Genomic DNA, 26965 nt, shown 5'->3' on the forward strand with positions numbered 1-26965 from the left:
TTCAACATTCACTTACTTTACCACGACACTCAGCCAGCCATCTATTTTAATTTCACATAACGGATATTTTGAACTAGACGGTAGGGACGTTGCCTCATCAAGATCCATATGCAGTTCCCATGTCTCACGACACTGCTTCCCCTTCTGCTGCACGGGGTTCATCGCATCTTTCCTACCCTTGTTTTCTGATAGTAAATACTTTTGTCTCACACACAACCTCCATAAACTGACCATTATGCCGATGCATCTAGTTGGCCATGCATCGAATATGTCTTCAGTCAGTATTTATTTCAAGTGCCTTTAATTGACAATTTCAACTTGATGGTAGGGACGCTGCCACATCAAGATCCATACGCAGTTCCGATGTCTCACGGGACTGCTTCCCTTTTTGTTGCACGGGATTCATTGCAACATTTCTACCCTAGTTTTTTCATAGTCAACACCTTTGTCAAGCACATAACATCCTAAAACTGACCATTATGCCGATGTATCTAGTTGGCCATATATCGGCTATGTCTTCAGTCAGCCATGTATTTCAAAAGTGCATTTGATTGACATTTTGAATTTAACCGTAAGGACGTTGCCTCATCAAGATCCATATGCAGTTCCCATGTCTCACAGGACTTCTTCCCCAATTGTTGTACAGGGTTCATCGTATCATTCTTACCATACTTTTTGCATAGTTAATACTTTTTGTCTCACACATAACCTCCTAAAACTGGCAATTATGCCGATGCATCTATTTGGCCATGCATCGACCATGTCTTCAATCATCCATTTATTTCAAGTGTATTTGATGGACGTTTTGAACTTGATGGTAGGGACGTTGCATCATAAAGATCCATATGCATTTCTCTTGTCTCACGAGATTGCTTCCCCTCTTGTTGCACGGGGTTCATCGTATCCTTCATACCCTAGTTTTTTCATAGTAAATACTATTGTCCCACACACAACCTCCATAAACTGACCATTAGGCCGATGCATCTAGTTGGCCATCCATCGACTATGTCGTTAGTCAGTCATTTACTTCAAGTGTATTTGATTGACATTTTGAACTAGACGGTAGGGACGTTGCCACATCAATATCCATATGTTGTTCCCATGTCTCACGAGACTGCTTCCCCTCTTGTTGTACGGGGTTCATCGTTTCTTTCCTACCCATGTTTTTTCATAGTCAATACTTTTGTCTCATCCAAAAACTGACCATTATGCTGATGCATCTAGTTGGTCGTGCACCGGCTACATCTTCAGTCAGCCATTTATTTCTAGTGCATTTGATTGACTTTTTAAACTTGATGGTAGGGACGTTGCCTCATCAAGATCGATATGAAGTTCCCAGATCTCACGGGAATGCTTCTACTCTGGTTGTACGAGTTTCATCGCATCAACTGCACCCATAATGAGACAACAACACATCATTAAGAACTCATCTCTTCAGAGCTCCTTAAGTTACAATTGTTGGTCTATTTTGCCAAGATGATGAGGTGAGATGCGCAAGATTGTCAATAATAATACCAAACAAAGAATATGTTCGTTCATCTCTACTCGTGAAAAATGTGCTCGCAGATTCAACATTCACTTACTTTACCACGTCACTCAGCCAGCCATCTTTTTTAATATCACATAACGGATATTTTGAACTAGATGGTAGGGACGTTGCCTGATCAAGATCCATATGCAGTTACCATGTCTCACGGCACTGCATCCCCTTCTGTTGCACGGGGTTCATCGCATCTTTCCTACCCTTGTTTTCTCATAGTAAATACTTTTGTCTCACACACAACCTCCATAAACTGACCATTATGCCGATGCATCTAGTTGGCCATGCATCGGATATGTCTTCAGTCAGTATTTATTTCAAGTGCATTTAATTGACAATTTCAACTTGATGGTAGGGACGCTGCAACATCAAGATCCATACGCAGTTCCGATGTCTGATAGGACTGCTTCCCTTTTTGTTGCACGGGGTTCATCGCAACATTTCTACCCTAGTTTTTTCATAGTCAACAACTTTGTCCAACACATAACATCCCAAAACTGACCATTATGCCGATGTATCTAGTTGGCCATATATCGGCTATGTCTTCAGTCAGCCATGTATTTCAAAAGTGCATTTGATTGACATTTTGAACTTAACCATAAGGACGTTGCATCATCAAGATCCATACGCAGTTCCCATGTCTCACAGGACTGCTTCCCCTCTCGTTATACGGGGTTCATCGTATCTTTCTTACCCTAGTTTTTGCATAGTTAATACTTTTTGTCTCACACATAACCTCCTAAAACTGGCAATTATGCCGATGCATCTAGTTGGCCATGCATCGGTCATGTCTTCAATCATCCATTTATTTCAAGTGTATTTGATGGACGTTTTGAACTTGATGGTAGGGACGTTGCATCATCAAGATCCATATGCATTTCTCTTGTCTCACGAGATTGCTTCCCCTCTTGTTGCACGGGGTTCATCGTATCCTTCATATCCTAGTATTTTCATAGTAAATACTTTTGTCTCACACACAACCTCCATAAACTGACCATTATGCTGATGCATCTAGTTGGCCATGCATCGGCTATGTCGTCAGTCAGTCATTTACTTCAAGTGCATTTGATTGACATTTTGAACTAGACGGTAGGGACGTTGCCACATCAAGATCCATATGTTGTTCTCATGTCTCACGAGACTGCTTCCCCTCTTGTTGTACAGGGTTCATCGTGTCTTTCCTACCCATGTTTTTTCATAGTCAATACTTTTGTCTGATCCAAAAACTGACCATTATGCTGATGCATCTAGTTGGTCGTGCACTGGCTACGTCTTCAGTCAGCCATTTATTTCTAGTGCATTTGATTGACTTTTTAAACTTGATGGTAGCGACGTTGCCTCATCAAGATCCATATGCAGTTCCCAGATCTCACGGGAATGCTTCTACTCTGGTTGTACGAGTTTCATCGCATCAATTGCACCCATAATGAGACAACCACACATCATTAAGAACTCATCTCTTGAGAGCTCCGTAAGTTACAATTGTTGCTCTCTCTTGCCAAGATTATGAGGCGAGATGCACAAGATTGTCAATAATAATACCAAACAAAGAATATGTTTGATCATCTCTATTCGTCAAGAATGTAATCGCAGATTCAACATTCACTTACTTTACCACGACACTTAGCCAGCCCTCTATTTCAATATCACATAACGGATATTTTGAACTAGATGGTAGGGACGTTGCCTCATCAAGATCTATATGCAGTTCTCATGTCTCACGGCACTGCTTCCCCTTCTGTTGCACGGCGTTCATCGCATCTTTCCTACCCTTGTTTTCTCATAGTAAATACTTTTGTCTCACACACAACTTCCATAAACTGACCATTATGCCGATGCATCTAGTTGGCCATGCATCGGATATGTCTTCAGTCAGTATTTATTTCAAGTGCATTTAATTGACAATTTCAACTTCATGGTAGGCACGCTGCCACATCAAGATCCATACGCAGTTCCGATGTCTCACGGGACTGCTTCCCTTTTTGTTGCACGGGGTTCATCGCAACATTTCTACCCTAGTTTTTTCATAGTCAACACCTTTGTCCAGCACATAACATCCTAAAACTGACCATTATGCCGATGTATCTAGTTGGCCATATATCGGCTATGTCTTCAGTCAGCCATGTATTTCAAAAGTGCATTTGATTGACATTTGGAACTTAACCGTAAGGACGTTGCATAATCAAGATACATACGCAGTTCCCATGTCTCACAGGACTGCTTCCCCTCTTGTTGTATGGGGTTCATCGTATCTTTCTTATCCTAGTTTTTGCATAGTTAATACTTTTTGTCTCACAAATAACCTCCTAAAACTGGCAATTATGGCGATGCATCTCGTTGGCCATGCATCGGCCATGTCTTCAGTCATCCATCTATTTCAAGTGTATTTCATGGACGTTTTGAACTTGATGGTAGGGACGTTGCCTCATCAAGATCGATATGCATTTCTCTTGTCTCACGAGATTGCTTCCCCTCTTGTTGCACGGGGTTCATCGTATCCTTCATATCCTAGTTTTTTCATCGACAATACTTTTGTCTCACACACAACCTCCATAAACTGACCAGTATGCCGATGCATCTGGTTGGCCATGCATCGGCTATGTCGTCAGTCAGTCATTTATTTCAAGTGCATTTGATTGACATTTAGAACTAGACGGTAGGGACGTTGCCACATCAAGATGCATATGTTGTTCCCATGTCTCACGAGACTGCTTCCCCTCTTGTTGTACGGGGTTCATCGTGTCTTTCCTACCCATGTTTTTTCATAGTCAATACTTTTGTCTCATCCAAAAACTGACCATTATGCTGATGCATCTAGTTGGTCGTGCACCGGCTACGTATTCAGTCAGCCATTTATTTCTAGTGCATTTGATTGTCTTTTCAAACTTGATGGTAGGGACGTTGCCTCATCAAGATCTATATGCAGTTCTCATGTCTCACGGCACTGCTTCCCCTTCTGTTGCACGGCGTTCATCGCATCTTTCCTACCCTGGTTTTCTCATAGTAAATACTTTTGTCTCACACACAACCTCCATAAACTGACCATTATGCCGATGCATCTAGTTGGCCATGCATCGGATATGGCTTCAGTCAGTATTTATTTCAAGTGCATTTAATTGACAATTTCAACTTCATGGTAGGCACGCTGCCACATCAAGATCCATACGCAGTTCCGATGTCTCACGGGACTGCTTCCCTTTTTGTTGCACGGGGTTCATTGCAACATTTCTACCCTAGTTTTTTCATAGTCAACAACTTTGTCCAGCACATAACATCCTAAAACTGACCATTATGCCGATGTATCTAGTTGGCCATATATCGGCTATGTCTTCAGTCAGCCATGTATTCAAAAGTGCATTTGATTGACATTTTGAACTTAACCATAAGGACGTTGCCTCATCAAGATCCATACGCAGTTCTCATTCTCACAGGACTGCTTCCCCTCTTGTTGTACGGGGTTCATCGTATCTTTCTTACCCTAGTTTTTGCATAGTTAATACTTTTTGTCTCATACGTAACCTCATAAAACTGGCAATTATGCCGATGCATCTAGTTGGCCATGCATTGGTCATGTCTTCAGTCATCCATTTATTTCAAGTGTATTTAATGGACGTTTTGAACTTGATGGTAGGGACGTTGCATCATCAAGATCCATATGCATTTCTCTTGTCTCACGAGATTGCTTTCCCTCTTGTTGCACGGGGTTCATCGTATCCTTCATATCCTAGTTTTTTCATAGTAAATACTTTTGTATCATACATGACCTCTTAAAACTGACCATTATGCCGATGCATCTAGTTGGCCATGCATCGGCTATGTCATCAGTCAGTCATTTATTTCAAGTTCATTTGATTGACATTTTGAACTAGACGGTAGGGACGTTGCCACATCAAGATCCATATGTAGTTGTCATGTCTCACGGGACTGCTTCCATTGTTGTTGTACGAGTTTTATCGCATCTTTCCTACCCTAGTTTGTTTCACAGTAAATACTTTTGTCTCACACATAACCTTTTAAAACTGATCATTATGCCGATGCATCTAGTTGGCCATGCATCCGTTATGTCTTCACTACGCCATTTATTTCAAGTGCATGTGATTGACATTTTTAACTTGATGGTAGGGATGTTGCCAAATCAATATCCATATGCAATTTGCATGTCTCAAGGGACTGCTTCCCCACTTGTTGTACGGGGTTCATCGTATATTTTCTACCCCAGTTTTTTCATTGTCAATACTTTTGTCTCACACATAACCTCCCAAAACTAACCATTATGCCCATGCATCTAGTTGGCCATGCATCGGCTATGTCTTGAGTCCGCCATTTAATTCGAGTGCAGGTCATTGACATTTTGAATTTGATGGTAGGAACGTTGCCTCATCAATATCCATATCCAGTTCCCATATCTCACGGGACTGCTTCCCCTCTTGTTGTACGAGATTCATCGCATCTTTCCTACCTTAGTTTTTTTATAGTCAATACTTTTGTCTCATACATAGCCTCTTAAAACTGATCAATATGTCGATGCATCTAGTTGGCTATGCATCGGCTATGTCCTCAGTCAGCCATTTATTTCAAAAGCATTTCATTAACATTGTCAATTTCATGGTAAGGACGTTGCCTCATCAAGATCTATATGCAGTTCCCATGTCTCACGGGACTGCTTCCCCTCTTGCTGTACGAGGTTCATCGTATCTTTCCTACCCAAATTTTTTCATAGTCAATACTTTTGTTTCACAAATAACCTCCTAAAACTAACCATCATGCCGATGCATTTAGTTGGCCATGCATCGGCCATGTCTTCAATCAGCCATGTTTTTCAAGTGCATTCGATTGACATTTTGAAATTGATGGTACGGACGTTGCCTCATCAAGATCCATATGGAGTTCCCATGTCTCAAGGGACTGCTTCCCCCTTTGTTGCACGGGGTTCATCGCAACCTTCCTACCCTAATTTTTTCATGGTCAGGGGGTTCATCGCAACCTTCCTACCCTAATTTTTTCATAGTCAACACTTTTGTCTTGCACATAACCTCCTAAAATAGACCATTATGCCGCTAGTTGGCCATGTATCGACTATGTCTTCAGTCAGCCATCTATTTCAAAAGTGCATTTGATTGACATTTTGAACTTGATGGTAGGAACGTTGCCTTATCAAGATCCACATGCAGTTCCAATGTCTCACGCCACTGCTTCCCCACTTGTTGTACGGGGTTCATCGTATCTTTCCTACCCTAGTTTTTCCATAGTCAATACCTTTGTCTCACACATAACCTCCTAAAACTGACCATTAAGCCGATGCATCTAGTTGGCCATGCATCGACCATGTCTTCAGTCATCCATTCATTTCAAGTGTATTTGATTGACATTTTGAACTTGATGGTAGGGACGTTGCGTGATCAAGATACATAAGTAGTTCCCATGTCATACGAGACTGCTTCCCCTCTTGTTGTACGGGGTTCTTCGTTATCTTACCTATCCTTGTTTTTTCATAGTCAATACTTTTGTTTCACACATGACCTCCTAAAACTCACATTTATGTCGATGCATCTAGTTGGCCGAAGTCTTCAGTCAGCCATTTATTTTAAGTGCATTTGATTGACAATTTGAACTTGATGGTAGGGACGTTTCCTCATCAAGATTCAGATGCAGTTCATATGTCTCACAGGACGGCTTCCCCTTTTGTTGTACGGGGTTCATCGCATCTTTCCTACCCTAGTTTTTTTCACAGTGAATACTTTTGTCTCACACATAACCTCCTAAAAGTGACCATTATGTTGATGCATCTAGTTGGTCATCCATCGGCTATGTCTTGAGTCTGCCATTTATTTCATTCAATCTGTCATTTATTTCAAGTGCATGTGACTGACATTTTTAACATGATGGTAGGGACATTGACTCATTAATATCCATATGTAGTTCACATGTCTCACGAGACTACTTCCCCACTTGTTGTACGGGGTTCATCGTATCATTTGTGCCAATAATAAGACGATCACACATCATTAACAACTCATCTCTTGAGTGCTTCTTAAGTTATAAGTGTCGCTCTTTCTGGCCAAGACGATGAGGCGAGATGCACAAGATTGTCAACAATAATCCCAAACAAAGTCTATGTTCGTTTATCTCTATTCATCAAGAATGCTCTCGTAGAGGCAACATTCCCTTACTTTACCACGACAATCAACCACCCATTTATTTTAATTTCACATATCTGACGTTTTGAACTTGATGGTAGGGACGTTGCCTCATGAAGATCCATATGCAGTTCTCATGTCTCACGAGACTGGTTCCCCTTTTGTTGTACGGGGTTCATCGCATCTTTCCTACCCTAGTTTTTTCATAGTCAATACTTGTCTTATACATAACCTCCTAAAACTGACCATTATGCCGATGCATCTAGTTGGCTATGCATTGGCTATGTCTTCAGTCTGCCATTTTTTTCAAGTGTATGTGATTGACATTTTTAATTTGATGGTAGGGACGTTGCCTCATCAATATTCATATGCAATTCGCATGTCTCATGGGACTGCATTCCCTCTTGTTGTACGGGATCCATCGTATCTTTCCTACCCTAGTTGTTTCATAGTCAATACTATTATCTCACACATAATCTCCTAAAACTGACCATTTTGCCGATGTATCCAGTTGGCCATGCATTGGTTGTGTCTTCAGTCTGCCATTTATTTTAATTGCATTTGATTGACATTTTTAACTTGATGGTGGAGATGTTGCTTCATCAACATCGTTTAGCAGTTCCCAGGTCTCACGCAATAGCTTTTCCTCTGGTTGTAGAGGTTTCATCGTATCTTTTGCGCCCATAATGAGACGTTCACACATCATTCACATCTCATCCCTTGAGTAATCCTTCAATTATAAGTGTCGCTCTCTCTTGCCAAGACGATGAGGAGAGATGTTAATCCCAAACAAAGTTTATGTTCATTCGTCTCTATTTGTCAAGATTGTGCTCCCACATGCAATATCTGCTACTTTACCTCGACAACTAACCAGCCATTTATTTTAATTGCACATAACTGACACTTTGAACTTGATGGTAGGGACTTTGCCTCATCAGGATCCATATGCCAATAGTATTGCATGTCCTCGCACTTATATAATATTGCATGTTTTTCATAGTCAATACTTTTGTCTCACGCATGACCTCCTAAAACTAACCATTATGCTGATGCATCTAGTTGGCCACGCATTGGTTGTGTCATCAGTTAGTCATTTATTTCAATTGCATTTGATTGACATTTTTGACTTGATGGTGGGGACGTCGCTTCATCAACATCCTTAGCAGTTCCCAGGTCTCATGGGACTGCTTCTCTTCTTGTTGTACGGGGTTCAGCGTATCTTTGCGTCATAATGAGACAACACATCTCATCTCTTGAGTGCTCCTTATGTTATATATGTCGCTCTCTCTTGGCAAGACGATGAGGCGAGATGCGAAAAAATTGTCAATAATAGCCCCAAACAAAGCATATGTTTGTTCATCACTATTCGCCAAGAATGTCCCCCATCTGGTCTCAAAATGCAGGAGGCGGCATGATGTTTCGACAATGAAAAATACGCCTTAAGTAGAAGAACATTTAGTTAACTGTTTTTATTATGCCCTCGGACTTTTCTAGTATTGCGTGTTTTTCATTGTCATTACTTTTGTTTCACACATAACTTCCTAAAACTGACCATTATGCTGATACATCTAGTTGGCCATGCATTGGCTGAGTCATTAGTCAACCATTTATTTGCATCTAATTGACATTTTTAACTTTATGATAGGGACGTTGCTTCATCAACATCCTTGAGCAGTTCACAGGTCTCATGGGACTGCTTCCCCTCTTGTTGTATGGGGTTCATCGTATCATTTGCACTCATAATGAGGCAAATCACACACCATTCACATCTCATACCTTGAGTGCACCTTAATTTATAAGTGACGTTGTCTCTTGCCAAGACGATGAAGCAAGATGCACAAGATTGTCAATAATAATCGCAAACAAAGTCTATGTTTATTCATCACTGTTCGTGAATATATTACTAAGGTTTGTATCATATATGTGTATGCATTGTTATGCACATCGTGTAATATATCAATCTTATAATGAACGAAAATTATTATTTTATACACAGGAACATATGATTTATCCGAGAAACAAAGTTGTCAAAACCAGGCTGAATGACTGAGTCAACCCAACAAGTCACAGACTCACAAATCAATTCACCACGAGTCGAATCCCGAGTCACTGGGTTTTAAAACCTTGTGTTTGACATCATATTCCTTTCGACTCCTCGAGCCTGTTACTGCTTTATCACGCATTTAATTTACATCTACCATGTGCAAACCACCTCTAACAGTATCTCCACATCTAGGATTGACTTGGGAGCCTTCCCTCTTTCCTCCTTGCTAATACGTCTGACCTACATCCTTAATATCGAGAGAAACTAGGTGTGAAAATTAACTATTCTCATCATGTTTTTACACTTTCCCAGCCTTGCGCAGTTTCCATTGTCATTTTTGGAGTCTCATGTCTAAGCTCCTGAATGGCTTTTGTACTGATGCTTGTAGTTGGCCATGTGAGAAACTCGGCATTGGAACCCTCCAACCTACTATTGTTGGTAATGAAGAGGTGCAACAATTTCTAGATTTCACCACAAAAGGTTAGAGTGATTATGCTATCTGGGGTTGTAGGTGTTGCATTAGGAATCATAGCCCGCCTACCAAACCCTTTTCTATGCTTGTACTGGTTTCTCACAATACTTTTAGAACTGCAATGCATAAGACACTGAGTTTCCACATGAGTATGTCCCATTCACTGTTTGAATGAGTGTCAATATTTGCTCCAACTAATCTCCAATTTTATCCATCCTTTTGCACCAATAACGGAATGATAATACCTCACATATTCCTCATCTCTTGAGTGCTCCCAAAGACATCTATGGCACTCTCTCTTGCATAGATGATGAGGCAGGATGCGTAGAATTGTCATTAAGTCTCAAAGAAAGCTGATGCTTCTTCATTGCTTTTCATCATGAATGTAACCCCAAATGCTGCATCTGCCATTTGTCTATGCTTACGAGTTAACTTATCATAAAAATATTGCACCAACTGCTATTTTGGATTTTGATTGTGGGGACATTGCCACATAAGATCCTTGAGTAGTTCCCACATCTCAGGGGATTACGCCCCAGTCCCCCTCTTCTTGTACATAATTGGTTATAGTTTTTCCATATTGGTTCATTTTACCAATGGAAAAATTTTGTTTCAAAAACTGTTTATGCATCTAGTAATTCAAACATTACCCAAGGATTTCTTACTCGTGTGCTGCTTTAAACAAGAACATAAATATGAATGCTGATGATAGAGGGATATTCATAAAGGCAACAAATGTTACAGCTGAGTAATATATCTGAAAATTAAAAAAGCCATTTATAGGATGTAAAAATATTGTCATATGGATGGCAGTACAGAATTTTACAACAATCAACAGTACTTTCAAGCATGGAATAGAGATAACTGCTAGAGCAGTAACAAACAAGCCACAACTACACAAAACATTTGCAAATGAAAGGAGGCAGTCTAAGATGATCATCAATCAGATGAATGACAACATGGTTCTCCAAACAAAGCACAGAAAAAACACAGGATAAATGTGAAGGACCTTCAGCAGCCTATTATAGAATATTACTTCACTTTGGAAAAGAAAACCTCATGTAGCACGTGTACCTTTTCAAACCTCTCAGGAATGATAGATATATCCCCCTTTTCCAGTGCACTAAGGCCCCATGACTACAAACCACTGCTTACCGACGAGTGGCTCTATGACCTATTATATACAGGTGCTCCATTTAATTTGACTAGACTGTTTTGCAAAAAACCAATTATGTTATGATATATATAGAGAGAAAATTCCTAACCTCCCCACCACACTGTGATCTTGGTAGTCTTGATGTAGAAGATTCCTTCTTCACAGCAAGACCAGCCTCTTCGAGATCTGCCCACAATTTGTTGAAAGCTTCAAACAGATCAAGTCCACTGAAATAACAAAGTAGGAGACTCAGGCATCCGTAAGATCAATTCCATCCTTTTTAATGACATTAAGTATTGGGATGCCCAGTTTTCTTACAAGAACATAATCATTATGATCATGTACAGGGTTTATCTTTAGCAGTCCAGTTCCAAATTATTTGTCAACATACTGCCTCAGAGGATTTCAGCAAATTAATTTTTCATGTATATTAACCAATTTAAAGGCAAACTATCCTGCAAAAGTAGGATGTAGATGCACAGGTAACAAACAGCTATATGATATGCAATAAGAGCAATAAATGCATATATCTACCTCAGAATCGTCCAATCCTTACTAAAAGAACAAAAACTAATTTGAAGGGGTACCATTGAATCCCTTGACTGCCGCTTGGATGACATCCTTCGTGTGACGCTCATAAACGCTCAAGTTCGTGCAAGTCTCGTCGAACACGTGATCTGCACAGTCAGACCAAGAGCCCCGTTCAGCGTTTTTGCACTGTAAGAGGGAACCGCACAGAAGAGAAGAACCTGCAGGACGGGAGGGCAAAAGGAGTTTACCCAAAGCGAAGGAGACGGACCGATCGATCGATCACTAAATAGTGAAATCGCGAATCGATGGATCGACGAGCGAGGGACGAGGTCGAACGAACTCTTCTCCACTTCGCTACTCTGTCTCTCGACCTTTTAGATGCCCCCCCTTCCCTTCTAAGCAATGATCATAGCGATCGACCTGCATTGGTCTTGTGGGTCAAGATTTTTCTCAAGCCCTAATGAGAGAGCAGAAAAGCTGAAAGAGCGAGGGAGACGGAAGGAAACTTACCAGCGGAAGGATAAGGGATAGGAGCTCCTGCTCGTAATTTGGAAGGATGAACTGCGGCAACCCACCGACGAAATCTGCATCCTCCTCCATCGTCGCGCCATCGAGGATCCAGCCTCCTCCCATCGAGAGAGAAGGAGAGGGTGCTTTCCTTCCCGGGAACTCGGCGGGAAAAAGAAAGCCCTCCTAACAGAATAGCCGTTGAGAGGTGTTTCTTGAACTTCTTGATTTATTGTGACCCCTTTTCATTCTAACTCTGAAAAAATTACAAATAGGCGCCACAGCCGCTCAACTTTTCAAACATCACAATGATAACCCCAACTTTTGCACGAAGTCTCAAACAACCGCTTACTCATAAAAACAATTAAAATAGCAGAGAACATGATAAAAATGCCACTTATCATTTAAAAAAAAAAATTAACATAAAAAATGAGAAGGTGATATTTTTTTTTTAATTTAATTTTTCATTTCGAATGTTGTATGATATTTCATGTCCATCAAACGTGCCCTCAAGTTATTGCTAGTAATCCTTGTTGGTTGAATCAGTGTGTATCAACTGATTCCCTCCATTTTTTATTTTTAAATCAGTTTGAAATATTCTAAACTATTTTTTAATTCAAATAAATAGTTAGTTCCTATTGTATTTTATAACTTAAATAAGAAATTATATTTGATTTTGTGTATGATTTATAAACTTTGTTATATTAAATGAATTATTATATTCATTTAAATTTTAAAAAAATAAATTTTAGAATATTTGGCAATTAGAGTCAGAAAAGCGAAGCCACCTACCCATCTTGTATATTGTTGAGACTTTATTGATTTGTAAATATATTTTAAATTTTTATTTAACTATTTTTATTTTTTAATATTTTTAATCAATTCACAGCCAATCAATGGACCGGCGGCCTGGCCGGCCAATTTGGTGTACAAGGCGGCAGGAAGGAATAATAAGAGCTGTGTGACTCATCATTCATAAAACAAATTAAAGACGGTTGCACAAGGAATTTAATGAAAACAAATTACAATAGTAAATAGTAAATGAATTGTGTTGAAGCTTTTACTTCGAAGCAAGGGGTTCAATATGACCACTGTTTGCATAGCAACTTTAGGTGAATGTCATTTTGTGAAAAGATCACATTCTCGTTGTGAATTATTTCGTCTAATCTCGACATTCAACTCTAGAGATGGATGTATGTCGGTTCATGGAAAAAATGCATACACTCTTGAAGAGAAGAGAAGTTTATCATGAGCATTTTTTACATCAATTGAGACATTATAAAAGTTTTTTTTTTTTTTCTATTTCAAGTGTTACTGGAGCAAATCCGAATCCAAGTCCAGATCTACTTAGCTGGTCCGCACCTAAACCACTCTTAGCGTTAACTTTAGGAGCGTCTGATGCTCCAACCTTAATCCGATAACAATCAACACAAACGAAATCCAATTACGGCTCCGACTACTTGAATTTGGGTTCAAGCTCAATCTGGATTACATATGAACCATTGATATCTCTAGACAAACGCTGAATAGCAATCAAAGTGACCAGATAATCGTTATCTTCGTTCGTATCCATGTCGTTTTACATTGTCCAGTATTAATGTCTACCAAAAAGAAAGTAAGAAAGGAAAGGCAAGTTTATTCTAGTGTTTCGGTTATTGTCTAGAGATATCAATGTACCAAGACAGGACATAATCGGTTCGTGTCATGCAGAGTTCTTTTCTGCAAATGTACTAACCAAATTTGTCTTAATTAAGAGACTATTTAATAAGAATGCTACGCTTTTGTTGCGTGATTATGGATATTATTTTGTAACCCAACAATCAAAGCTTAGCTATAATCGTTATATATTTTCTGAAACAATAAGCCGTGTTCTTTTTTGACTCCGTGGGTCCGAGATGCAGACTCCGTTGAAGCACGCATGGAGACTGAGAATTTTTTGACCGGATCGAATATGGGTCCGGCTGACCAGGTCAGGCTCGGGCAAAACTTCTTTGTCCCCTCTTCGGTCAAACTTGCTGCTCAACAGAGGACCCTAAAATTTTGACCACGTTCATGGCTAAGAGAGGAAAGAAGCCTCTGGTGAGAGTCAACCTCACCGAGTTCGAAGAATTCCAAGGCTATCCAATCTGAATTCCAAGGCTATCCAATCTGCCTTTTTTAAAATTTAAATTTACATGTAAATTTTAAAATTTTTTACTTATTTTATATCAAAATTTTGAAAAAATAATATTTCGATCTTAATCAAAATTTAAAAGCTTTAATTCGGCCCTCATAAACAATTTCTGGAACTGTCGATTCTCATTTCTGAAAAAATAAATATTTCGATCTTATAACATGGCTTCTCTTTTCCTTGGAACTGTCGATTCTCATTTTGATAATTATTTGGACCTCTTCCTCAATAATCTTGTTGCTGCCCATAATTGTTCTTCGGAACAAAGTTTGCAATGAGGGCTATAGAATCTACGGCTTCTTCATTTTCCTCAAGGTTAGACTTTTGCATAAAAGAAAAGACCCTGCAATACATTTAAAGTGATAGTTCCTTCCTAGTCTCAATACTGATTTTGGATGCAAGTACTCAGGCGGTAGCCATTTGAATATGTGATGGACCAAATCATCTTCGTCCACTGGTTTAAACGTAATACGTAATGGCTAGCTGGTGTGCTAAACTCTTGGCTTTATGAATATTAGCATCCATGTTCATTGACCGCCTTTGGAGGTCTTGAAGCGGAGACTTTAATTTCATGATCCTCGATCTACAATGGGGGCTGCATACAAGTTCTTTAAATATTTTCAAATTTCAGCAGCTGTATTTAATCCTACAAGTTGGGTATGGATGTTCTCTGAGACTGATGATTTAATCTAGCCCATTAAGAGCTGATCTTGATGCAGCCAATGCAAATAGTCTTGGTTTATAGCTTTGGTTTGAGGATCAAACTTCAGGCTTAGTGCCATCAATGAAGCTAAGGTCATAGGAGATTGATAGATGGGTAAAATGAGATTCACAAATCATGTAGTTTTCATTCTTAAGTTTGATACACAAAAGATGCTGCTGATTGTCTGGATGCATGAACCGTACCAGTATTTCGATTGCCTGCAGGAACTGAGCTGCCGAAGGGATTGGAGGATGAAGCCATGATCTTTGAAACAAAGGATGAAGATTTCTAAAAGATTGCCACGATTTAGGAACTAGAATGTTGAAGACGTCTGCTGACAATCTCCCTTGATCTCGAATGCCATAATAAAATTGAAGAGACACAGACTTTGCTAAAGTTCAGTCAGTGTGTTCTACATCTAAGAAGTTTTTCACTTTCATTATTTTTCTCTCGTCATCAAATCACACGCTATTACATAGGAAGTTTTAACACACTTTGCTAAAGAGCCTTTGCCATTAGATCCTCCATTTCTTTCTTTCCTTGAGCAGAATGTATGTTGAATCTTCTTGCATTTTCTTCTTCAATGTTATTTCCTTCAAATGCTTTGTTTCTCCTCTGAGTTGACGTGCTTTTTCTTCAATGGTATTATTTCTTTTGTCAGCCAGAGCATCCTTTTTACCAAGTGGTGACTGCTGTCATAATTTATTTCAAGTGGTGGTTGCTGCTCAGCATCATTTTTGCCAAATGGTGGCTGTTGAACATGATTTATGCCAAGTGGTGTCTGCTGCTTGTTAACAGGCCTATCATACCCAATAGAGTCAGAGGAGTAGAAGGGAAGAACAGAGCCATATTGCTGGCTATCTAAAATAATCAGTCGTTCAACAACTGGCCTCTCCCCCCTTGAAGTTTCTCATAACGAAGAAAAGAACCAGTTGATCTTAATATATATATATATATATATTATTTCATCGGAATCTTATAAGCACATTGTCCACCTTATTCGATGACGACCAATGCTTTATGAAATCCGCAGGCCTCATCATTCATCATGGATAACCTCCACATCTGTACAGAATTCAAATGGCACTCGCAGGTGCAAGAAATTTTCTTCTTTCACTGTGAGCAAATTACCCCAACGAGTCTGTAGAAAAGAGACAAACAGAAAGATAGGGATAAAAGCAGCTACCATTATGGCTTCTTGCGAGATACAGATCGGTTCGATCTGCTATGAAGGATTTGGGGGTTGGAGGGATCACTACTGGCTGTGACGAGAAGAATTTTTTAAATCCAAGCATCTAGCGTTATGTTTGCTGCAAATAGGAATCAGTGGAGACTCCAACTCCTTAACCTTTGCCCCCCTTTGTAATCGAAAACGGATTCCTCAGCAAATTTTAATCCTCTACCCTTCTCTCTGGTTGCCCCAATGACCCCTTAGCCTCCTTCACCTGCATCTGTGAACCCGTTATACTCATCGACTTAGCCATCTTCTTAATCTTCGGCGACTGGATGCTTTTAACACTGTTCTCCTGTTTGCCCCTCTTGGCTTCTAAAGTCATTTCTCCTCCAGTATGTCAACTTGATTGGCCTGAGAAATAGAAATATCCTCCATATTTGTTTGTTGAACTTTCTGTTTCACGCTCTCACTGGCCTTAGCGTCTCCACTCCCCTCCGTCTATTTGGGAACCTTAAGCAACGGGCATTTTTCTGGAGAGTGAAAGTTCACCTCACAGCATCTACAAAACCTCAGATGGTTATAAACCACCTGTGCTTGAACAAAACATCAAACCCCAATATCAACTTCCACTTCAGGCTTCAATTTAGCCTTCTATATATCAAGCCTATGTCTTATTCACTTTCATTTTTGAAATTTTTATTAATTTGTACAAACTCATCAACGAGACTTCAGTTACCGTACAAGATTAAATTGTCTTTACATTGAGTTTTTAATTTATCGCACTTAGAAGATACGTGCATGGCGTCGATCCTCATCGCTCCACCTGATCGACTGACCCCTTTTTTGCGTAAAATTTGTCGATATCAATACCGAATTCAAGCAATTCTCTAGTACTTATTTTTTTAATATGTGTCATCCACATCGAATAATACATAGGCCGTACTTGCAGCTTTGCCGCTTGCCATGCGTCCCAAGACCTGCCAGATTGAAATATATAATGTGTGCAGCAACTAACTACCTAACTCTAGAATTTCTTTTTTCTTTTTTCTCTTGATAGTTGACACCAGCATTATTAATGTTGACTGTAGACTTCACGTACCCAATTCTGGCAGGGGATGATATGTTCTTGGGCGTATAAAGTAAGAAAGGGTAATAGAATTGGTGAGGCCTCGATATCGATAGACTTTATGAGCGAAACGGCACAAGAAATTCAGTAAAATTTGACGTGGAGAGATGGAAAGAGAGCCGGCCATACTGGCTAGCTTGGAACTGCCAACGTTCTAATTCATGGATAGAGAAGGCATCAACAGGAACGACAGCAGCCACACCATCTGGGAGTAGCTGACATCAACCGGCAAGAATTCGGAAGTAACTCTCTCCTCTTTTTCTGGCAGATGGTTTCGTTGAAGAATAGTTCATTACGGATTGAATAGTAACATCGAAGAGTATTCCATAACCGATTTTTCTTGCGGTGTGACTTTCTCTATCGTCCGCTGCCACAAGCATACACAAACCACAGACACGAACACCGGCATCGATAAAGGGGGTTTTCTCTCTTCCATCACGACAGCACATGCTTTGCTTCTACTCTTTCACGAGGACGAGTTCGATAGAACCCGATACCTTCCACTTGGGTCACGCCCCACCACTTTCCTCTGCCTCCAGCCCGCTTTCACTAAATTAATCTCTCTGTTTCGGCGCAGCTCTTCGCTTCCGTCTCCTCTGCCTTTGCTGCTCCTGCCTCCTGCTACGCTTCTTTGTTTCTTTTCTTAACTATTTGTAGAAACTTAAGAGCAAACGGTGAATCTGATAGCACTTAACGTATATGATTTTTCCAGTAATGAATCTCAGTTTTCAAATTTGTCTAATTTATGAAGGATTTTTGTTTGGCGATTTGAATCGCGCTTGACGAATGAGGAGATCAAAGCTTCACCAAACATCCCTCAATGTTTGTTTATTTTTACATTAGTATCTGCAAATATTTGCTTTGTCTTATATGTGAGTGCCCCTTCATATGTGAAAATCTATGAATGGCTGCCCCCTCCAGAAAACTTTTCTAGCTCCGCCACTGCTTCCATGTAGCTGCATCGAACAAGGGACAGGCAGCCACACTAACAATGCATCGTCCAGACACAAATGGCGCGAAAGCAACTGGACCCATTAAGAAAAAATGGTGGTGTGGACTACTAAGACTTGGAGACGGAAAAAGATGAAAGTGAAGCAATTGGGGAAACATAGAGATGATGATGGGCTGGGCGAGAAGCGAGGCGCCATGATGGTTGTGAGTGTGCTGATAGCAACGCTTACTTTACCAGGCCGCCCTCAACCCTCCCGGTGGCTTCTGGCAGGATGACAAATTTGAATCACCAGGCAACAGCACCGCTGCAGCACCCATCGTACCGTCGGCCATTCTTTACGCACCCGCAGGCACTGCAATCAATAGCAAATCTGTTCTCTTTCAATGGTTTCTGATAGCTAACACGGTGGCGTTATTTGCATCTTTGGTCATCATTTTGCTCTTGACCAGCGCCATAACAGTTAGGCGGCGGCGTATGATGTGGGTGTTGATGGCTACTATGTGGATCTCTCTCTTCTCCGTAGCGTTTAGTTTCTTCTGTGGATAATGGTCATGCTGCGGGGAAATTTGACATGCCCAGCAGTCACATATATGGTTGCATTTTTGTTAGGCTTCTTTGCCCTGCTGGTGCTGTTGCACGCTTTGATTGGCTTGAAGGAGCTCTACCGCTGGTTGAAGCAGAAACTAAGATCGCACCGTCGAAACGTTGACTCTGTTCTTCCTCTCTCTCCCTCTCTAATACAACAACTTCATTCCGATGGTGGCTTGGGCTATCTTATCGGCCAAGGCAAGTTGTTGAAGTCGACCGTGGAGCATTATCTCCGAATCTATTGACCCTTGTCAAGATGAGGGAGATACCTCGACAAATCATCCTGCTGGAATTTGGAGTCCTGCAGCATGCTCTCTAGGTTTATTGGAAATATTTTGGAAACCTTCCTCTCTTACGTTATATTGTATTTTACGAAAGATTTCCGTTAGTCTGTATTGTCGTACAAGTATGAACTTGTGATCTGAGTGCCAAATATCATAATTGTGCATATGCTGTCTGTCGCAATTTGTGGTGACAACGGAAAAACCCTTAGCTAGCTATCAAATGGAGAGAGGTTAGAATACTGAACCAAAAGCAGCATTCTAATTTGATCCTACCCAAGCCAGACATTTGAGAAAACAAGAACTGTTCTGTCCTTGTAGGTCTCATACCCTCATTTATTGGAATTCATACAGCTGAAGAAAACCTAATAAGTAACTCTTGTAAATCATTTTTATAATCTATTTACAGTAATCTTTAAACTGTAATTGAAATGAAAACGTCAGATTCTAGTTTTCCTTTGAATTTGACAGTTTGGAATTTGGATTCTAGAATTGAAAATAACGTGTTTGTAAAATAAGAATTAAAATTATAGAATTGATAAATTAAAACCAATCATGACATGTGCCGTAGGTTTAAGAGAATTCCAAAATTTTAGAATCATAATTCATAATTCCCAGCCCCTCGATAGAATCACAATTCTGAATTTTGATTTAGGAATGAGCATTTGATTCTGGAATCAAAATCATTTGTTTGATAAATACAATTTTCATTTCAACAAAAATGATAATTTTACTTTTAGAATTCCACAATTCTGACCTCTACAAACACCCCCTTAGTGTAGAGGGTATTTTCATATCTTTCTTGAAAGGAAAATCTTTTCGTTCTTGTCCTTGAAGGGGTTGTTTCTTTTTCTATCATGAAGAGCATCTTCAATAATTTTATCATCAAACACCCTTCTTATACTATGGGCTCTTTCTCTCTCTCTCTCTCTTTCTCTTTCTTTGTACATAGGGGACCTTTTGTCTCCAAATTTTGTTATATATTCTCATTTTATCGGCTCTTTCTTCCTCTCTTTCTTTCTCTCTCTCTCTCTCTCTCTCTCTCTCTCTCTCTATATATATATATATATATATATATATATATATATATAATATAATATATATATATATATATATATATATATAATATATAATATATATATATATATATATATATATATATATATATATATTATATATATATATATATATATATATATATATATATATAATATATATATATATATATATATATATATAATATTCTCTCCTTTCACCAGTTGCGTGAAAGCGTCCGATCCTTTAATTGAATTTTTAAAAACACGAAAAAAGGCCGTCGGGAATATATGGACCAGATACATGGTTTTTAAATGAAAGAATTGTAAGGCTCCTGAACCTGATGGCTTTTGAATAGGGAAAACTTGTAAAACAAGATAACAAGCCTCACGTTGTCTTTATCCCAAAATTTTTTGGAATGAATGTCAATGATTATAGGCTAATCACACTTTGAAACCGCGTGTATAAATTTATTACCAAAGTCATCATCTTTGACAGGATGAAGACCATGCTAGCAAGGGTGATTGAGAGAGAACCGGCAAGAGGTTTTCTACCAGGCAGGTTGATCCAAGATTAACAACAGCTGGCATAGACACCAAGGATAGTCGGTTCTTTCTCAAGCATGGCATTGAGAAAGGCTGTGACAGAATTCATTGGATCTTTTTGAAGAAGGCACTTTGATATATTGATTTCCATCATCAATGAGTGGAAGGGCAATATTTTGATAGCTAAAGCAGCGTACATCAGGGTGACCGATGCCACCATTATTGTTTCTCGTGGCTATGGAAGTTTTATTCCAGGAGGCTGAAGTGGAATTAGTCAATAAGAGAATTAAAACCCCTAGAACTGTTGGTATTTGAAGCCCCTAGTCCTGTTATATGTTTTGCAGATCATGTAGTAATGCTTCGTGCAGCCAATATTTATTCTATCAGAAATATCAAGCGATCCTTGAATGGTTATGGAAGTAGAATGATTATGGAAGTAAAGCAGAAGTCGACAGTTGATTATAATTATAGACTTGTTTAGTTATAAATGAACATGCATGTTATTATTGGGACTGAAAGCAAGAACAACAGACTCTACGTGGGCTGCTGTAGAAGGAAATACTTGAGGGGAAGAAATTTATTGACTTGCAAAAGGAATGAAAAACATTTATGGGCATGGAACGACATGCTGTGCGATTGGGAGGAGACGAGTCACGAAGTGTTATCGAATATTGGCGTCGTGAAGATTTGTAAACTTTGGAATGAGGATCCTCCACCAGCTCATTATCATAATTGAGGATATGGAGAGACCTTGTTTCAGCCAGGACATCACGGTAGTGTATGATTGGTCCTGTGGCTGGAGACGACAAATTGATATGGGGTGATGGGGAGGTTCTGAAGCCGAAATCAAGGACATCTATGCCATAATCAGAGTGAAGGAGATAATTAAGCAAATTGGATATAAATGGGCATGGAGGAATTGCTTTTAAGAGCACTTATGTATATAAACAACTAAATACATAAAATTGTTAATGTGAAAACAAATAAACTTTGAAAGGCAGGTGTGAACAATACCATGTGGCTCTGCCATTGACATTAAATATCCTTCAACCCAATACTAATAATTTCTCTCAATGCCATCATCATAGTAGTATTCTTGAGAAGCAAATGGCCATTGCACGCCACTCTGACCGGCCAGTCAAATACATTCTTGACTACCTGCAACAGTAGGTTGGAATTGCTGGTATTCTTCATGGTTGGAGAAAGTATCAGGGACGATAAGCGGTGAAACCGTTCAACGACTTGGATTTAGCGTCAACTGGCAAGATTTCGTAGGTAACTCTCTCACTTTTAGTTTAATTGATACTGGGCAGTATGTTCAAGCCTCAAACTCAAATTAATGAATTTGCTTTCGTTTTGTTGGTAATCTTCCTCTATTAACAAAAAACAAATTATATATTAAATATATTATCTTTAGTCATGTGTAATTAGAAAACAGTTAATTCAATGGTTAGTAATTGTCAGCATTTAATATTTTAAAGATAATCATTAAAAAATCATATAAACTAAAACAAGAAACATTTACCCTCGGAAATGCGAGGAAATATGTGGCGGGAGGGCATCTGATGGGATTCGAGGGTTTTGTTTCCCTCTTATGCTTTTAATTTTTTTATGATATTGGGGCCGTCCATTTGAACAGGATCGATCGGCACTTAAATTGAAGGACTAATATATATATATAGTTTCAGTCACAGACAAGATTAAATTGTCTTTACATTGATTTTGTAATTATCTCACTAAGTTCGAACATGGATCGTAGTCAAGCTTGGACTGCCATATGAATCGAACAAGTGATGAGACAAAAACTTCAATTGACGTGCCGCCGCATTTTTACATTATTTTTAGGGGTGGGGGCAGGGCCGATCCAGTCCGGCAAGGGCTGGTCCAATCCTGCCCGTTGGGCCGAGTGGGCAGGCCTGGCCCAGCCCAGCCCAGCCCGCCCTCTGACTGCAGCAACGGTGACGGGGGAGAAGGGAGATGGGAGCAGAGAGGGAGAGGGGGAGCGGAGAGGGAGAGGGAAGCAGAAGGGGACGGAGGTAGAGTGGGAAAGAGGGAGTGGAGAGGGGAAGCGGGACAGGGGAGAGGAAGGGGGGCGGGAGTCGGGCCGGGCCGGGCCGGGGGTGGGCCCGACGCCAAGACCTAATTATTTTGCCCAGTAGCGGTGGCCCAGCTTCAATATTTGCTTTTTTTTTTAAGTATGTGTGCCTCTTACGGTACAAAAGTTATCGGAAAAGTGCCTTTCATCAATTTATTTTTTCTGGCTCCGCCGCAAACGGGCGGCTTTCTTCAGTTAAAAAAGATAAAGGACACAAGATGTCGGACGTTTTTGCCGTAGAAAGCTCGCCATCTGATTTTCGAGGTTGAGTTGTGCAGGTATAAATCAAAGGGAAAAAAAGGTTGGAGTATTTTAGATTTTTTTATAAAATAATTATTCATTTTAAACTTTTAATTTTTTTCATAGCTTTTTTATTCATATAAAATGTTTTCTTTTACTTTAATCAAGGGTATTTCGGTTATTATACACACGTGAACAACACAACCCGTTTTCCTGAATTTCTCCTTTCTTGCAATCTGTCACCGAATGCACTAATTATTCATATTATTATTTAAAATGGGAGCAATTTTTTTTTTAATATCCTTCTCTTTTTCATTTCTTTTTTGTTTATTGAGCACCTGAACAATTTAGTTGAATACCCAGAACATTAAATTTCTCTTGCTTTTCATGAAAAAAATTAAAAAAAAATCACATACAACTCCTAATTAAAATAAAATCACGTATGCGGCACCGTTTGAGGAGATTGCAATATGGCCGCTATCTTTGGCCGATAATGCCAAGCGACTGAGTCTTAGTAACTTTTCCAGGAGGGATCTCTTTGCTGAAGTTGGTAATGATATTAGGAAACTTTCCTGTTACTTTCTATTGGCTAGATCTATAGTTCTTTCTTAGTGCCCAGAGGTATCACTGAATCGAGTTCACAGAGTCGTCTATCACTTTTTGCTAGAGCAAGCATACTGGTCCTAGAAATAATTCTGCTGAGATCTTCTTTTGCAAAAGCTGGATACTTTTATTAATTACATTTGAAGTTGGATCGTGAAAAGCAGTGTTGGAAATCTGTGTGAACGTGCAAGTGGGTTGTCAATTACGAACTAAAGTGGTACGTTATATATGTTTATGAGGACACAGCTGTACTGCTTGAGCTTGTAAGGGAAGATGGAGCTCATCTTAGAAAGAGTTCTAGTGGACTGTGAGGACACCCCTCTCCACATAGCAGCCATGCGGGGACATGTTGAATTTGCAAAGTTGGTTCTGCAGTTAATGCCGCGGTTTGCTACCTACAATCATCGATCGGAACGGGCTCTCCCCATTGCACTTGGTCATGCAAGAGGGAAAGCAGAGATAGCTAGAGTATCCTCAGAGTGGAGACCGGCCTTTGCTTTCTCAAAGACAAAGATTGCAAAAATCCTTTACGCGTAGCGGCCATCAAGGGCTTCATACAAGTGGTAGAACAGATCCTAGCGGCCAACCCCAAGTGCCTGCCTGAGGTGACTCCCCAAGAAGGCACGGTCCTGCACTTGACTATCCGCAATAATAGGGTGGAACTACTGAGGTTCTTCTTGGGTAGGGAAGACAGCGGGAAACTTGTGAGCAAAAGGGACTATCATGGCAATACAATCTCGGATTTGGATTCAAAAATCAAAAGGCAACAACTCTGAGGTAGCTGCAGCCTCCCATAGTACATGGTGAGTTTGGTTGGTGTGAACGAGAGACTAGGGGCTTTGAGCTAAGTTAGACATAGCTGGTCTCTGATTTCTCTGGACTTGGATATTTCTTTTTTACAAGATCTGATCTTCATTCAACTTATCTTTGTCATCAAGCAATTCAGTACACAACCCTTCAACACTTTCAACATGTTCCTTATCTTTATCTTCACACTACACTATAAGCCAATTTCCCTGAGATTGAACTTGATTTTGCGAAACTCAATTGTTGGCCCGGAGAGAGCTTTTGTGAGTATCAGTTCGATTCACTGATTTTATGAACGGACTCTCTACTTTTCTGTTTGACAGCCATTTCTTTGACGAAAGCATGCATGAAACACCAGATCACTTTCAGCAAGATATTTACCTCTGTGTAGGATGGAGGATAGAAGATCATCAATTTCAAGATTAGGTATAAGATGAGATCAATAATTCTGTCAGTAATTTGGCCAAGATAAGAAACTTATCAGTTTCTGTCAATTGGTTTTTGCAACATACTAATATTCAGACATGTTGACAAAACAAGCGTCAACAAGTTTTTGCCTTGGGAATCAATTTTTTTGTGTTTGTATTTTCAAATATTTTAGTGGTAGTATATATGAACTATAACTATTGAGAGTCAATTTCAGCTTGATATAATTTAATTAAAACTATTCAAATTTACATGCACGGTTTGCTTGGTTAAATGTTCTGAAATCAGGAAATACAAGCGACTTTTTTTTTTTTTTGAGGAATTGGGTAAAATCCTGGGCCTGTTAATTTTTAACACCATGACAAAAGGTGCTAGGGTCGTAAAGAAAAAAAAGAAAAAAGTATTGAAACAATGGCATTGTGAACTGCGTGTTTTGCTGCTTCTCAGTGTGCCAAAACTGTCTAAGATAATGTCCATGCATGTGTAAATGGAAAAAGTAAAAGAAAACAAAATGAAGAAATGTAACAGTTGAATTGCTTCAAACGGCATGTTTAAGATGATAAGGAGAATTGGAAAGAGGTAAAATAAAGAAGAAAACTTGAGAATAAAAAAAAAAAAAAAAAAAAGCCGACATCGCCCATTCTTTGATGCAGCCATCGACCAAACAACATCAAAGCCACGTACTTCTGAGACCATTCAGATGGGGGTAGGCTCCAAATATTATTGGCACATTAACAAATGACAGAGAATGAGAATAGATCATGAGGTGAAGGACAGAGTCACTCCCTCCCCTTTCAAACCGAAGAGGCTAAGAATAACAATGACGACTCACAGGGCACCGCCTGCAAATAAACGTTGCTTACAAGTCGAAAGCGAACTTGTATACCCCTTTTTCTAACAAAGCCTAATTCTCATCAATCGCTTTCCGCAAGCTTCTGATCCTTTTCCCCACATCACCTAAAAAGCTTTTACGCTAATGAGCAACGGCTCATCTCACACGCTCCAACTTCAAAGAAAGAAACCTGAATCCGGGGACAACCATCACCCGTGTTTCTCTAGGCATCTATAATCGCCACAATACAACATTCCTTCTGACCGGCCGCAATGACTAAAATATCGGAAACAATGAGAAAATTTAGCCTTCCTATTTTGAGCAAAGTGAGCATGGATTAGAAGAGGGCAATGGTCAGACGTAGGTCCTGCTGCATGATCTCCTTAGGTGGGCACTTCAGCTACTTAATGGTCATGCTTTCTTTTTAAAAGCAATGATCTCTCTACACATTAGGGAGGACATTTTAACCCTAACTTTGACGGGTGAGCTGCACCCCACCTTCTCAATGTCTTTCACTAGAATCTTAAATACACGTACGCCCCACCTTCTTATCCGGTGACGACCCAAGGTATCGGACATATGCGCGGTAGAAATCTTGCTTGGCCGCTTTATGAGCCGTCAGAGAAATTCGATAGGGCACCGGCTGGCTTGGAGCTGCCGACTTTCTAATTCATGGAGCTCACGAAGAATAATCGAGTTTAAACTCTAGATTAAACCGAACATCTCAGGTGGCTACGTTATTTTGATATACAGTGATGAGCTGTCTCACTAAGCAAATTCAAAGTCTTCTTCAAATATAATGACATCATGCCAATATAGGAAAGGGCAGAAAGAGGGAGCAGCTTTACACGAGAGAGAAGCAAGCTGCGTCTAGGGCAGCGTGAGAGAGAGTCAAGGACGGCAGGAAAGAGAGTGTGTAAAGATCGAGAGAGGGAGGGAGAGAAAGATGGAAACTTTCTTCTTCTCTTTTGGCGTTAACTTCTCAACATATCATTTTAGTA

The 26965-nt window shown here is 39.7% G+C and overlaps 1 long non-coding RNA gene across 1 annotated transcript in view; it reads right to left on the reverse strand.

Annotated features, from left to right (window-relative positions):
- The window catches only part of LOC116268216 (uncharacterized), a 56208-nt gene extending 43914 nt beyond the window's left edge, over positions 1-12294 (reverse strand). The window contains exons 1-3 of the long non-coding RNA XR_004175794.2: positions 12129-12294; positions 11459-12026; positions 11268-11367 (exon numbers count right to left, since the gene is read on the reverse strand). This is a non-coding gene — a long non-coding RNA (uncharacterized LOC116268216). The remainder of the gene's footprint in view (positions 1-11267; positions 11368-11458; positions 12027-12128) is intronic.
- Positions 12295-26965: the final 14671 nt, after the last annotated feature.

The sequence above is a fragment of the Nymphaea colorata genome, chromosome 1 (genome assembly GCF_008831285.2).
Source record: "Nymphaea colorata isolate Beijing-Zhang1983 chromosome 1, ASM883128v2, whole genome shotgun sequence".
NCBI classification, from domain to species: Eukaryota; Viridiplantae; Streptophyta; class Magnoliopsida; order Nymphaeales; family Nymphaeaceae; genus Nymphaea; species Nymphaea colorata.